The sequence below is a fragment of the Tasmannia lanceolata genome, unplaced genomic scaffold, assembly GCF_043159265.1.
Source record: "Tasmannia lanceolata isolate RefF3 unplaced genomic scaffold, GAP_Taslan_0.1 ptg000013l, whole genome shotgun sequence".
Taxonomy (NCBI): domain Eukaryota; kingdom Viridiplantae; phylum Streptophyta; class Magnoliopsida; order Canellales; family Winteraceae; genus Tasmannia; species Tasmannia lanceolata.
Window position 1 is genome coordinate 40,005,400 of NW_027518690.1, and position 14,211 is coordinate 40,019,610.

Genomic DNA, 14,211 nt, shown 5'->3' on the forward strand with positions numbered 1-14,211 from the left:
CCTCCATAAATATTTCCACCAAAAATAATTTTTTATATAGCCGGTGTTCTTCTTCTACCGGGTTGAGTGGTTGATTTTCGCCTTCCACATACTTCTCCCTATCGTCAGACTTTTTCTTGATCGATGAAAATTACTTTTAACGTTTTGTGTAAAGAAGCTCCTCATTGATTCGTTTCTTTTTCTTACGGTTTTTTTCAAAACCATAAGCTTTGGTGTCTGAATTCCCTTTCTTTATTTGGTTGCCAATATAGGGAAATGTTACCAGCACTGCTGTATTTTGATGAGGGCACTCCTCACTTTATTAAAAGTACGGTATGGTCCGCACCATAGGATGATCCAAACCGTCTTTTAGATGGGTCATAGCCTAAATAGGTTGTTCCCCAAAAATCATTTCCATAGGTTCATCTTAACCCTCCAATCTATAGAAGGTTAGGGTCAACCCTCTAACATTCAGATCAGAGGGGTAAGATCAACCTATGGAAATGATTTTTGGGGCGCAACCTATTTAGGTTGTGGCACATCTAATGGGCGGTTTGGATCATCCTATGGTGCAGGCCATACCTTACTTTTAATAAAGTGAGGATTGCCCTCATCAAAATACTGTAGTGCTGATCAAGGTTTAAAATTTCGGTTTCGGAACTTGAAATTTCGACGAAATTTTGAAATTTCGATCGAAATCTAGTACCAAAAAAAAAAAACAATATTTTATTCATTATTAAATTTCGGTGAAATACGAAATTAATATTAAAAAAAACAGATTTTTTTGTGTCAAATTTCAGAAAAACCGAAATTTTGGCCGAAATAAATTACCATTTCGGTTTTGTGTGGTTTCGGTGTCGGTCTCGGATTTCGGTCGAAATTTAAAACCATGGTGCTGATAACATTTCTCCTAATATAATATTGAAATACAAGGAGGGATGTCTCCTAATCAATCATTGCATGTCTGTTGATGTGTCACCCTCGTCCCTTCCCCCATGAAATTCAAGCCAAAATCCACTAGAAGGGTGGAATTGTGCATGAATTTCTGGTGAATCGTGGTTTCTCTCTCTTCCTCTCTACGTTCGTAATGACCCGCTACCACTACTCTCTTAGTCTCCTGGGTCTACACCCACCACGATTCTCCAAGCTCCAGGTAAATCCAATGCGCGTCTCCTCGCTATCGACTACATACACCACTACTCTCCGAGGTAAATAACCGCAACCAAACATAGAATAGGTCAGCTTATTTTTTGCGGATAATGAATCAGCTGAAACTGATTAGATAACGGATATGATCAGAGAAGGTCATTAGTTTCGTTTATGGGTGCCATGTAGGATCATATGCTTATTTCTCAAACCCCCCGCCCCGCCCCCGCGGGCAAAAACAAAAAAACAAAAAAATGCATCACACATGCAAACAACAAAATACTTGTATAGGATGTACAAGAAAACCAGCATACAAAAACTCGTGTCTCTGCATTGATGAATATCTGTTTCACAGAAATTGGACACATTTTAGTGGTTGTTTACATCCATTACTTAGTAAGGGTAGAACATGGTAATGGTGGAATTCTTCTGGACGCAGTACTCTGAAAGAGCCAAATGAGGAGCAAGCTCTTTCCCAGCAAAATAGAGACACCGAACAGGAGCTGTTTCTCCCGTCTTTTTCTGAAACTTGGCAATGACCTCGTTAGTGGTGTTGGAGCTCTCTACTTCCAAGAGTTACAATTTCCCGAGACGATTTACTGAGAAATACCTGCATCATACCAGGAATCTTATCGACAGTAGAATACATATGGAGTGTGTCTTCTCCTTTGATGCAACAAAGGATCAAAGTTCGGTGATCCTCAAGCATCCTTCCAAGAAAGAAAAGCCTCTGATGGTTTGATAGGACACCAACCCTGCTCTCAATCATGGCCTTCACATCTTGGACAGTATACCATGCTTTAACATCTAGCACAATCATCTCTCTTGTTCGCATCTCGATGAAAATTCGCATTTCTTCCTTTGGACGGATGACGACATGAAGGGTGGACTCAATTGGGATGTTGTAAGCCGCAAGACTTTGGCTGTCCTCAAGTGATCTTCCATGATGACGGTCTGTTGCTCTGATGGGATCCCCTCCTTTTCCTGAATCTTGGCCTTTATGTTCTGTATAGTATCCCCAGAAATCACTTCAAGTGTAACGTTTTTTCCAGTCGAAGGTATCTTCACAAAAATTTGCATTCCAACAATGTCCATACTAAGGATGAAGTCCTTTTGGATATCATAATCGGCTAGAGTTTGGCTGTCTTGGAGGTCTGTTGCTCTGATGGGATCCCCTCCTTTTCCTGAATCTTGGCCTTTATGTTCTGTATAGTATCCCCAGAAATCACTTCAAGTGTAACGTTTTTTCCAGTCGAAGGTATCTTCACAAAAATTTGCATTCCAACAATGTCCATACTAAGGATGAAGTCCTTTTGGATATCATAATCGGCTAGAGTTTGGCTGTCTTGGAGGTTATTTCCAGCAAAACTTAATTCTGCCTGAATATTTTCCGGAAGGCCTTCCTTCTCACGAAACTTCTCTTTGACATATTGGATTGTGTCAGAGCTCTTTGCGCTGAAAGCAATAGTTTTATTCACTTTCAAAAAGAATCTCATCTGCAACCAAAAATAATAATAATAAAAGAATCAAGAGACGAAAACATAATGAACAATTTCTGGAAAAGTTACATAAGGCATCACAAAAGATCATTGAAACAAACACAACTTTGTGGAAAGAATAAACTGAAAAGACAACAACAAACAACAGAGATACAGAACCAAATACCAGAAACCCTTAACGGCCTGTTTGGATAGCGTTGGATTTGGATATGAGTTTGGTTTTGAGATTCGGAATCTCCCTACTTTTGGATGCTCGGATTTGGATTTGACCCAAATCCATATTCTTTCCAAATAAAAAAATAAGAAAAAAAGCTCCGATTTCAAAATACGCTTTGAAACTAGTTATTTATAAATCTAATTCTTAATCCCATTCGTCGACTCTATCGACCCAATCCTTGATTGTGTCTCCCCTCCCTGCTCTCCTCACACATAAAACTCACTCTCATAAATCAGAGAAGCATTCCACCGAGAAAAAGGAGAAGACCCAGATTTTCAACATGCTCTCCGATGCGGTGAAAAGAAACGAACTGATCTCGCAGGCGGGCTAAAATTTTCCAAAAAGGGAAACAGTAAGTCAACGGAAACCTTACAAAATGAAACGGCATCCATTCCCGGCAAGAAAAATATCTACATGGGTACTGATCGCATACGACAATCTTGGAGTTGCGGCATCTATTGACGGTGAATCAGCCAGAGGATTCTCCAACCATGTGAGGATATCTTCCGTAGAAGTTAGGGAGTTTCTCACGGGTATAGAGAGAGAGAGAGAGAGAGAGAGAGAGAGAGAGAGAGAGAGAGAGAGAGGATAGATCTCGTTTGATTTGATGTTTTGAGCTGAGGCATTTTGAATTGCGACTAGAATTATTGATTGCCCTAGGTTGGATTATGTCTTTGTGTTGAGTTTTGTGGACATAAGTAGTTTTTTTGGTGAAAGGCGGAAGTCTTACGTTTAGCTTGTTGTTTTCAAAGTTTTGATGTGTTTATCTTATTTTTGAGTTTTTGCAGCGAAATGGAATTACACTCAATTTATAGTAGGATGATTGGAAATTTATAAAATGTAAAGAAATGGGAAATAAAAGAGAATTTTGTTTTGTAAATTGCAAAACTGTATTCTCGTTCAGTTTATGAAGACCTATTCATGCGAATGCGGTACCAGCTGTGTTTCGTCTTAGGATTGGTATATGATTTACAAGTTTAAAGCTGCTGTCCTTGATGGTTAATTGCTGATTAAAATACTATCCAGTGAGGCTAGATAACTTATAGCTAGCAATTAAAAACTGAGATTCAGTGAGGTTAGATAAGCATTATATTTTTGACAGGTTCGACATACCCAAGAGCTTGTTATCTTTGTAGGAATAGTTAAAATACCCTTGCAAAGAGGACAAAGTAAAGCCTATAAACATTATGTCATCTTTACTATACAACCAATCTTTCTAAAAACAGTCTATATTAGAACTTTCAGACAGATCTGGAGGTTAGATAGCCATTATATTTTTGACAAGTTCAACATACACAAGAGCTTGTTATCTTTGTAGGAATAGTTAAAATACTCTTGCAAAGAGGACAATGTAAAGCTTATAAACATTATGTCATCTTTAGTTATGGGTTTGCTTCGGTTGCATGGAGAGAATGGGTGTATAGATGCACTCCCCATGCCTCAAGGGAGGCCTAATTTTGGGGGAGGTTTGGATAAGGTGGGAAAAACGCAAGAAGAAGAAGGACGAAGGAGTAGTGCCGGGGATTTGAATAAGATGTGTTTCCTGAGAAGAGAAGATTGGAGTGACTAGCAATTTTAGCATCATGGGTCTATTGGGCAGTGAATGGTTTTGATTCAGATTAAGGATTAGATTGTGTTATATTATGTGATGGGTTTATAGATATAGAAATCAGATATGCTAACCCAGGTTTCCCACTGAATTTTCTCCACTTTTCCATGCGAGGTAGAGATTAATGGGTGAAGATTACTCCCAAATTCTTATTTGCATATAAAAAAGCCCCTAAAGGGGGAGATCTTGAGCGATTATATGGATAAATCACTCTTGTGAGAGATGAAAATCAAATAACATTAAACAAAGGTACAATGTGAACCTTCAATGAAATAGCTTGATAGAAAGCTAATTAAGATCTACCTTAGGAGCAGTTTTGTATTGGTGATCTAAGTATGAAGAGGTCAAATCTGCTGATATAAGAGAGCTTTTATCTCCACTATACTCCACTATACAAATCATTAAGGAGCTATTCTGTGATGAGAACAATCATTGGTGTTATTGATAGTATTGATTGTTGCAGTAAATACCAAGTCTTCCTTCTCTGTGAGAGAAGATAAGAACTTAACTTGCTGGAAAGCAGAAGCTTCACAGGACAGTTTTGTTAGAGTTCATCCCATAGACTTCATATTCTGGATTTGCTTAAGAGCTTAAGCTGTTTGGCTGTTACTTTCTTAGACTTCCATCGATAGGTTTTCTCTAGATTTGTAGAAACTTTTTAGAAACTTATTCACAACAGCATCCTTTAGTTGAAGAAAGCATGGATTGGCTTTAGGCTTGCCCCCAAGATTATAGACAGTTCTCGAGCAGTGTCATGGAGTATATAGTTCTTTATATTTGTGTTTATTTGTAGAGAGGAAAGGTGAACTACAAGAAGCAATGTCATTATATCCTCCTCTAAATGGGTGTTTCTGAGTTTTGAGTTCTTTCTTCATTCATGCTCCTAAGATTTCCTTCTCCACCATCCAGTACACCAAAAGCCACGGGAATGATAGAACACACAAGATTAAGCCTAAATGGGTGTTTCTGAGTTTTGAGTTCTTTCTTCATTCATGCTCCTAAGATTTCCTTCTCCACCATCCAGTACACCAAAAGCCACGGGAATGATGGAACGCACAAGATTAAGCCCTTTAAAACAGTCACATACCAGGCTAGGTCCCACCTAGTTTCACACAACTAGGCAAGCCCCCACTTAAGACTGTAACATTCTATCATATTATCATGCTTCCGCATCCGCCATCGGCAACCCACTTTATAGTAGCTTTTAGTGTAACCTTCTTTTTTCAAGTAGCCCTTTCCACAAGTCGCCCCTTCTTATGGCTTTTACCCTGGCTTTCTTACAAGGTAACCATTTCCATGTAGTTCATCTCCACAAGTCACCCCTTCCGTGACTCAAACATGTGGCACAATGGCTGCTCTGATACCAAATGTTAGGTACCTAGCCAATATGCCAAAAGCCACAAGAGTGATGAAATGCGCTAGAGTAAGCCCTTTAAATACGTCTCATACAAGGCTGGGTCCCACCTAGTCCCATACTGTTAGGTACCTAACCAAAAGGCCAAAATCCTCAAGATTGATGGAGTATGCTAGGCTAGGCCCTTTAAATATGTGTCATACTAGGAGGGGTCCCATCTAGTCCCATACCTAGGGAGGCCCCCACTTAGGACCGTAACATTCCAACACGCTTCAGTATCCGCAGCCCCCAGTGGTCCACTCTGTGCATCTTTCACTCTGGCTTTTTCAGGTGGTCCTTTCCAAAGATAGCTCCTTTCGCGATGGCCCACTATTCAGTAACTTCACTTTGACAGCTTTCACTTTGACTTTTTCTACCGGGTAGCTCTTTCTAGATAGTCTTCTTCACGAGTCATCCCTTTTGTGACTCAAACATGTGACGTGGTGGCTGCTCTTAAACCAAATGTTAGGTATCTAACCAATACACCAAAAGCTCCAGGAGTGATGGAACATGTTAGGCTAGGCCCTATCCCATACCAGACTGGGTCCCACATATTCCTATATCTAGGTCGGCCTCCACTTAGGACCGTAATGCATACCGAAGCAAGCCCGCTGTTAGGAATCTCATGTAAAAGTAGTTCATTAAAAGAGCAGATGATGGAGAAGGAAGGTAAGGGCCTCTTTGTGTAACACAAAAATCAGTATTTGCTTGACAAAAAAAAAGAACTCTAAATTTTCTCAAGTTCTTGAAGAATGCAATTTATTTCTCTTGCAACTTTGTAGATAAACACAAAAGGTTGAACAAAATCAAGAATTTATAACTACAAATCAACGTTGAAAAGAAGGTAATAAACTCGTTACCTCTTGTTCGTGGGATTCCAACCCATTTTGGCCCGCGGTCGGGGCTGTTGGATTTGTCGTGCAACTCCTCTTAATATTCTTCTGTTCGTGGGATTCCAACCCATTTTGGCTCGCAATCGGAGCTGTTGTATTTCTCGTACAACGTTTCCCAATACCCTTCTTCATCTCTCTCTCTCTGGGAAGATAAAAGCCCTAGCTTCGAAAAATGGGGCGATAAAACCCTAAACAGACCCTAGTTATCTCGAACAAAACTTGGAGAAACTTCACGGAGAAAAGTTCAGAATGTGAGGAATTACGGATTCGGGTAATTTTTAAAACTAGCATCAAATACAGGTGATTCTTCAAAATCGGGTGGTAAAAAGATCTTAATACCCTTATGACATGATGAGAGTCCTCGAATGTTGCCCTTCCTGATGATGAGAACGTCAATCATTATCTTTAAAAATTTTAAAGGATGAGAACGTCAATGCAGAGGGAGTGAAAATATCATCAAAAAACGTTAAAGTTGCCCACTTTTCAAGTCAAATCATGTACGTCTCTTTTGGCTTAGAACGGCGACGTTACTGAACATTTTATTATTTCTCACGTCGCTTTTGACTTAAAAAGCCGGCGAATTCTTAAGTACTCCGTCGGAATATCAAGTACGCCGCCGGATTCAAGAAACACCCATCTTTCAAATATATTAAATACGCCACTGGAATATTGAGTACGCTGCCGAATTTTTTGGGTTCAAACATGTGTTCCAAACGTATCGAGTACGCCGCCGAAATATCGAATACACCGCCAGATTCTAGAGTACGCCGCCGGAATATTACGCCAGCGGTAATAGGGTGTAAATGGAAATAGAGTGTATGCCGGCGGGGATTCTAGAGAACGCCGCTGGAATATCAACAGGTACGCCGGCGGTAATATGGTGTAAGCGGAAATAGAGTGTACACCGGCAGAATCTCATACAGAAAGGCGGTATTATTAGAAGACACCACAGTTCCATGTTGATGTCCACGTATCGTGGATCCGACCGTCTATGCATATTGGCGACGACCAAGATTTAAACGTACCCAAGGGACTCTGGGTTCAAAGAAAGATTTCAAATCCAAACTAAACCGGATGTGTATAGAGGTGACAACGTTCCAAAAAAAAATTCAACACGTGTCGAGCATCCATCCATCTCTAGTTATTTCCGACGGTCAAGATAGAAATGAATCCAAGGTTCTGTCAGTTCAAATACACATTCAGATGAACCAAAAGAAGCCTTGTGAAGCACGCCAATTTAATGGGCAGTAATTAAAAAAGGAGATTTTTGTTGATGTCAGAAGGGTATTAGGGTCTTTTTTCCACCCGATTTTGAACATCACCTGTATTTAATGCTAGTTTTAAAAAGTACGTGAAATCCATAATTTCTCCAAACTTTTACACTCATTCTGTACTTTTCTCAATTTCATAAGGATGACTTGGCTGAGTAAAACACCGCCACGTGGCGAGACTACTCTCCCTCTCATACCCTAGGTGGGGCCAAACAGCACTCTCACTCTCGTATCGTTGGTGGGGCCGAACATATCTCTCTCTCTCTCTCTACACACCATTGGTGGGGCTGAGTAAAAGACCGCGGAATGGCGATTCTCACTCTCATACCCATGGTTAGTACAACTATGTTTTAAACGGCGGTTTTTTATTGGTGAGCAATTTAAAACTCCGTTTAAAACTTTTACAACGAATAAAACTCTGTTTTTTAGGCAAACATTTTAAACATATTTGAAATGCGTTTTAAACATTTTTAACACGTTTTTGGCCAACTATCCAAGTTTACCCCATTATATTTTGTAAATGACAAAATTCTAAACTCATTTTCTAGTGTTTCTGTTTTTTTTACTACGATTTTTTTAACCAGTATTGTATTAAACTCGAATTTTTGCGGTCCCATTTTTTTTCCCCGAATTACGTTTTGCTAACTATGCTCCCTTATACCTTGGTGGCTCTCTCTCTCTCTCTCTCTCTCTCTCTCTCTCTCTCTCTCTCTCTCTCTCTCTCTCTCTCTCCCTCCTTATACCTTGGTGGCGATTCTCACTCTTATACCCTAGTGCACACACCTAGACTGGCAAACGGGCGGGTTGAGTTGGGTTACCCGTGGGTCATGCGGGTGCGGGTCAAACAGGTTGGGTTAAAAATGACTCGCATCCCTACATGTCAACACGTAGGTGACCCGCACCCACTGCGGGGGTAGGTAGGGTCAACCCGCGGGTAGCCTGCAAAGTTTTTGCAAAGAGTATAATTTTAGGTGAATAAGGAAATTAATTTTAGCAACAAAAAGAGAAGAAGAGACTTAGGAAAAATGCCTGGAGTACTACCATTGCAAACGAACCCATGTCCTTTTTATACTAGGTTGTATTTCCTCCTAATCTAAACTGTCCATTTCTCTTTTTCTTTGATCTCACGGTTCGTATGGATTGCTTCTCAATGAAGTAACTGATGTAGTGCCAACATGGCAGCCATGTCAAGCCTAGGTGTTTTTGGTGGAGTTCCAAGGTGCAATCCTGCAGTAATGTTGTTGGCCCATTTTGAATCTCTTGTTTGGACCTCTACATGCTAGAATTATGAAAAGTGGTAGACTACAAAGTTGTAGGTCTCTTTGAGATCTTTCCAACAAGAATTTGTGCTTGAAAAGTGGACAAGAGGGTAGAAAGTTGTGGCAGTTTTTGTGGACTGTGCCTGTGGGTTCCCAAAACAGTCAAAGTTAGTGAGTTCCTATGCAATTAATGTTATGTTAGTCCCTAAGCTAGCTAGTGGAGGAGCTTGAACGAATTTGCTTTGGTTTTCTTTTATTTAAAGAGTTAGAAACTATCTTGAGAGGTGATTTTGGATGTTGATAAACTTATGTAATTGATGGAATATCAATTGGGTTGAGCTTTGCTTCCATTTTCTTCTTCTTCTCTTGTTGTGTTCTTGATTTCTATTTTTCTTCTTCTTCCCTCTTAAGCACCCGCATTATCTGGTATCAGAGCCAACGTTACTCTCTTGGGCTAGCTTCGATTTGATTTTCATGGCGGCACGAAGAGGTAGAGGAAGGCATGGTAACCAAATGATGGAAGATTTGAGAGATGAAAGAGATGATGAACTTTAAGCACTTCGAAGACAAGTCAAGCAACTTACCATGTGACTTGAACGCCAAGAGGCTCGTAGTGAGCATGGTAGATCAAGCCGTGGAGGTTCTAGTGATGAATCCGATGTGAATCCCTTCACCAATACTCGTGAAGAGGCTAGGTTGGAAGGTTCTATCGTGATTTCGACACCGTCAAGATTGACTTGCCGGAGTTCCATGGTCGTCTACAACCCGAAGAGTTTCTTGAATGGCTTAGTGCTATTGAGAAGTTCTTTGATTACAAGAAGACACCCGAAGGCCAACGTGTGAAGCTTATGGCTACAAGGCTTCGTGGCTACGCTTCAACATGGTGGGATAAGGTTCAAGAGATGAGAATCCGCAAAGGAAAGCGTAAGATCTCTTCTTGGGAGAAAATGAAGTCAAGGCTTAAGGAGAACTTTCTTCCATTGGATTTTTTCCAAATTATCTTTTCTCAATTCAACAACCTACGCCAAGAATCCAAGAGTGTGTTGGACTACACCGAAGAATTCTACAAACTCATGGCTCGTAATGATATTCAAGAGGGTGAAGATCAACTTGTGGCAAGGTATGTTGATAGTTTGAAATTTTCCATTCGTGATGAGGTGGAAATGCACCGATCATTGAGCGTCAATGATGCTTATCAACTAGCCTTGAAGGTGGAGGCTAAGCTTTCTCGTCGTGGTGCTAAAAAGTATGTGGATGTTCGTAGTCTCTATCCTTCTGCTAAAGGTGAATCTTCACATGGTAGAGGTACAAAGTCAAGGTCCGACTATTTCAATAAAAATTCTACAAAATCAACCCCTACACATCAAGTTGGAAATCAGCCCAATCTCCCCAACAATTCAAATGCTTGTTTCAAGTGTGGTCAAGTTGGCCATCGTTTCAAAAATTGTCCAAAGAGGCAAGCAGTGGCCTTCGGTGATGAAGAAAAAAGAAAATGATGATAATTTTGTTGATGATTCAAATCAGCCCATATATGATGAGGAAAATGACATACAACATGAAGAAATCAAACCCGAAGAAGGAGAAAGCTTGGTGATCCAAAGAGCACTTGCTACACCAAAGCTTGAATCCGATGATGATTGCTCCATTCCAATATTTTCAAGACTCGATGCAAATCTCATGATAATGTTTGCACCATTGTGATCGATGGTGGGAGTTGTGAGAACATCGTATCTCATGACATGGTGAACAAGCTCAAGCTCTAAAAACCGAACCACATCCAAAGCCCTATCGGATTACATGGTTTAAGAAGGGTAATGAGGTAAAAGTTACTAAACGATGTTTAGTTTCATTTTCAATGGGTAAGAATTACCATGATCAAGTTTGGTGTGATGTTGTCCATATGGATGTGTGTCACATACTCTTAGGAAGGCTATGGCAATATGATAAAAATGTTACCCATGATGGTCGTAAAAATACATATACCTTTCGAATGGAAAAAGTGGAGATTGTTCATTTGCCTAGTAAGGAGGAAAAGACACCCAAATCTTTACAAGAGGAGGGTAGTAATTTTCTCACTTCATCAATGTTTGTAAGAGAAAGTGAGAGTAGTGGTGTCATTTACATGCTAGTGGCGAAAGATTTAGGAATGTCCTTTAATGTGCCTAGTGAGTTAGAACCTCTCTTGGAGGAATTTAAGGATGTCACACCCGATGAGTTGCCCAATGGACTCCCTCCTTTAAGAGACATCCAACATCAAATTGATTTGATTCCTGGTTCTAATCTTCCCAACAAGGCTCACTATCGTATGAGTCCTAAAGAGCATGAAGAGTTGAATAAGCAAGTCATGGAGTTGTTGAAGAAAGGTTACATCAAAGAAAGCATGAGTCCTTGTGCGGTGCCGGCATTACTTACTCCAATGAAAGATGGAACATGGCGTATGTGTGTGGATAGTCGTGCCATAAACCGGATCACTATCAAATATCAGTTTCTCATTCCAAGAATTGATGATATGTTTAACATGCTTGCCGGTGCAAAGATATTTTCCAAGATTGATCTTAGAAGCGGCTCCCATCAAATTCGAATCAAGCCGGGTGATGAATGGAAGATCGCTTTCAAGACATGTAAGGCTTGTATGAGTGGCTTGTTATGCCATTTGGTCTCTCCAATGCTCCAAGTACCTTCATGCGGGTAATGAATCAATGTAATGTTCCTTTTTAGGAACATTGATCAAGTATTATGGATCGAATGGAAACACAGGGATTGGGTCGTGTGGGACCACTCAGTGGGCCGAAAATCAGACAAAGGTGCAAGGTTTGAGCCGTGTGGGGCCCCTTTTGTGTGTTTGGGCATCATCCGTGGGGCCGGATCGTGTGGAGGTGGTCCACTTGTGGGGCATATGGAGTGGGAGACCCTCTCTAGAATACGGGCCAAGGTGCCATCTACTGTTAAAGAGGCTATGTCATGGGCCATGTTTTGAACTATTTATGCTTATGTGCTGAAATGATAAGGGCACCCCTTTTTGTTGCCCATTGGGGGCAAAGGCCCCTCTTGTGGTTGCTTTCAAGAGGGCATTAAATTGGTAGAGGCACTCCATATGTTTTGGGTGGGTGTAATTGGGGAGTTATAAGTGCCATTTGGTGAAGGGAGAAGACATTATGCATGTTTTTATCTTTCCTTTGTAACCAAGAACACCCTACGACTAGTGAAGTTGTGTGTTAGCAAGAGGAATGAACACTGCGTTCTACTTCCTCTAGCAATTGGTGCAGTGAGCACCCCATCTATTCATCCTTCCTCCTTGTGGCAGTGTGCACTTGGAGCATATCCTTTCCATCACCACTTTAAGTGGTTACCTCTTCCATCCCACCAATTCCATGGTGGAGCTAGCAAACTTCTCCATCTCAAGATCTAATGTTCTCCTTTTGTTGCTCTTCACTTTTGTAATTGACGAATTTGGACCTCTCCAGTCATCATCTTAAGGAAGTTATAGCTGTATTTTCTTTGTAATACCATGTTTGGTGGGTTGAATTAAAGGGAAATGCAAAACAGTCCTCTATATATTCACTTATTGAAAGTGTTTGATGAAATGTCTGAGTGAATTGTCATGCATTTTATGTGTTAACAAGCTTGGGAGAAAGGCCATAGAATCATAGTTTTTTTGGGGTCATTACAAGTGGTATCAAAGCATCATCCTGCCAGCCTTGGCGGCCAAGGGAACTCACAAACGTGCTGCGAGAAAACTGGTCCACATTTGGACAGCTTTTAGTGGCTTGATTGCTCCATCCACTACGCCTCCTCGGTGTTTGAGGAAAGTCCCAAGTGAAGATAACAGTTCTGGGCAGTTTAGAACTGCAGAAAACTCTTGCAACGACGCCCACCAACTGTTTGAGGAAAGGCCCAAGAGCAAAAATGTTCTGGTCAGTTTTTGGGCTGCAAAAAGGCCTTGCAAATGACGCCTCCTAAGTGTTCAAAGAATTGCTCGAGTGACATTACCCAATTGTGAGTTGCCGTGACATTCCATCATTGGCACCACCAACTGTTTGAGGAAAAGCCTAACAAAAATACACGGTTCTGGACTATTTTGGGCTGCAGAAATGCCCAGCCAAGGACGCCCTCCGTATGTTTGATGAAATGCTTCAGTAAGCCTTCCATCTGTTAAATCAAAAGCATCTAGTTGTGAGTTGTAACACCCTCAGGTGTTTGAGGAAAGGCCCGGTGCAAGACGCATTGTGGCTGACTTTGGGCTGCAGAAAGACTTTGCCAACGAGACCCCTAGCTGTTTGATGAAATGCTCAAGAGAGAAATGTCTACGCAAACAATATTTCAAGGGGCTTGCACAACCAGTTCTTGTTGGGTAATTTGTGAGGCATCAAGCACTAGATCTTGAAGCAATGATTGTGGGGTGTGGATCCTACAAATGTGAGTGTTGTGCAAGAATTCCTACAAAGGAGTAGCAAGGTCTTCTAGTCTGCATACCAACTATTTGTTGTGTGGCCCATGAGGGACTGCATACCAACTATTTGTTGCGTGGTCTGTGAGAAAACTAAAACTAAAGCCATGTTTTGAACTATTTATGCTTCTGTGCTGAAATGATAAGGGCACCCCTTTTTGTTGTCCATTGGGGGCAAAGGCCCCTCTTGTGGTTGCTTTCAAGAGGGCATTAAATTGGTAGAGGCACTCCATATGTTTTGGGTAGGTGTAATTGGGGAGTTATAAGTGCCATTTGGTGAAGGGAGAAGACATTATGCATGTTTTTATCTTTCCTTTGTAACCATGACCACCCTACGACTAGTGAAGTCGTGTGTTAACAAGAGGAACGAACAGTGCGTTCTACTTCCTCTAGCAATTGGTGCAGTGAGCACCCCATCTATTCATCCTTCCTCCTTGTGGCAGTGTGCACTTGGAGCATATCCTTTCCATCACCACTTTAAGTGGTTACCTCTTCCAT

The 14,211-nt window shown here is 40.9% G+C and overlaps 1 pseudogene across 1 annotated transcript; it reads right to left on the reverse strand.

The window, feature by feature from the left end:
* Positions 1 to 1,395: 1,395 nt before the first annotated feature.
* On the reverse strand, positions 1,396 to 6,982 carry LOC143890095 (polyubiquitin-like; annotated as a pseudogene). The gene is made up of 2 exons (XR_013255112.1): positions 6,704 to 6,982; positions 1,396 to 2,621 (listed from the first exon to the last, which is right to left on the reverse strand). The product of XR_013255112.1 is annotated as a polyubiquitin-like (transcript).
* Positions 6,983 to 14,211: the final 7,229 nt, after the last annotated feature.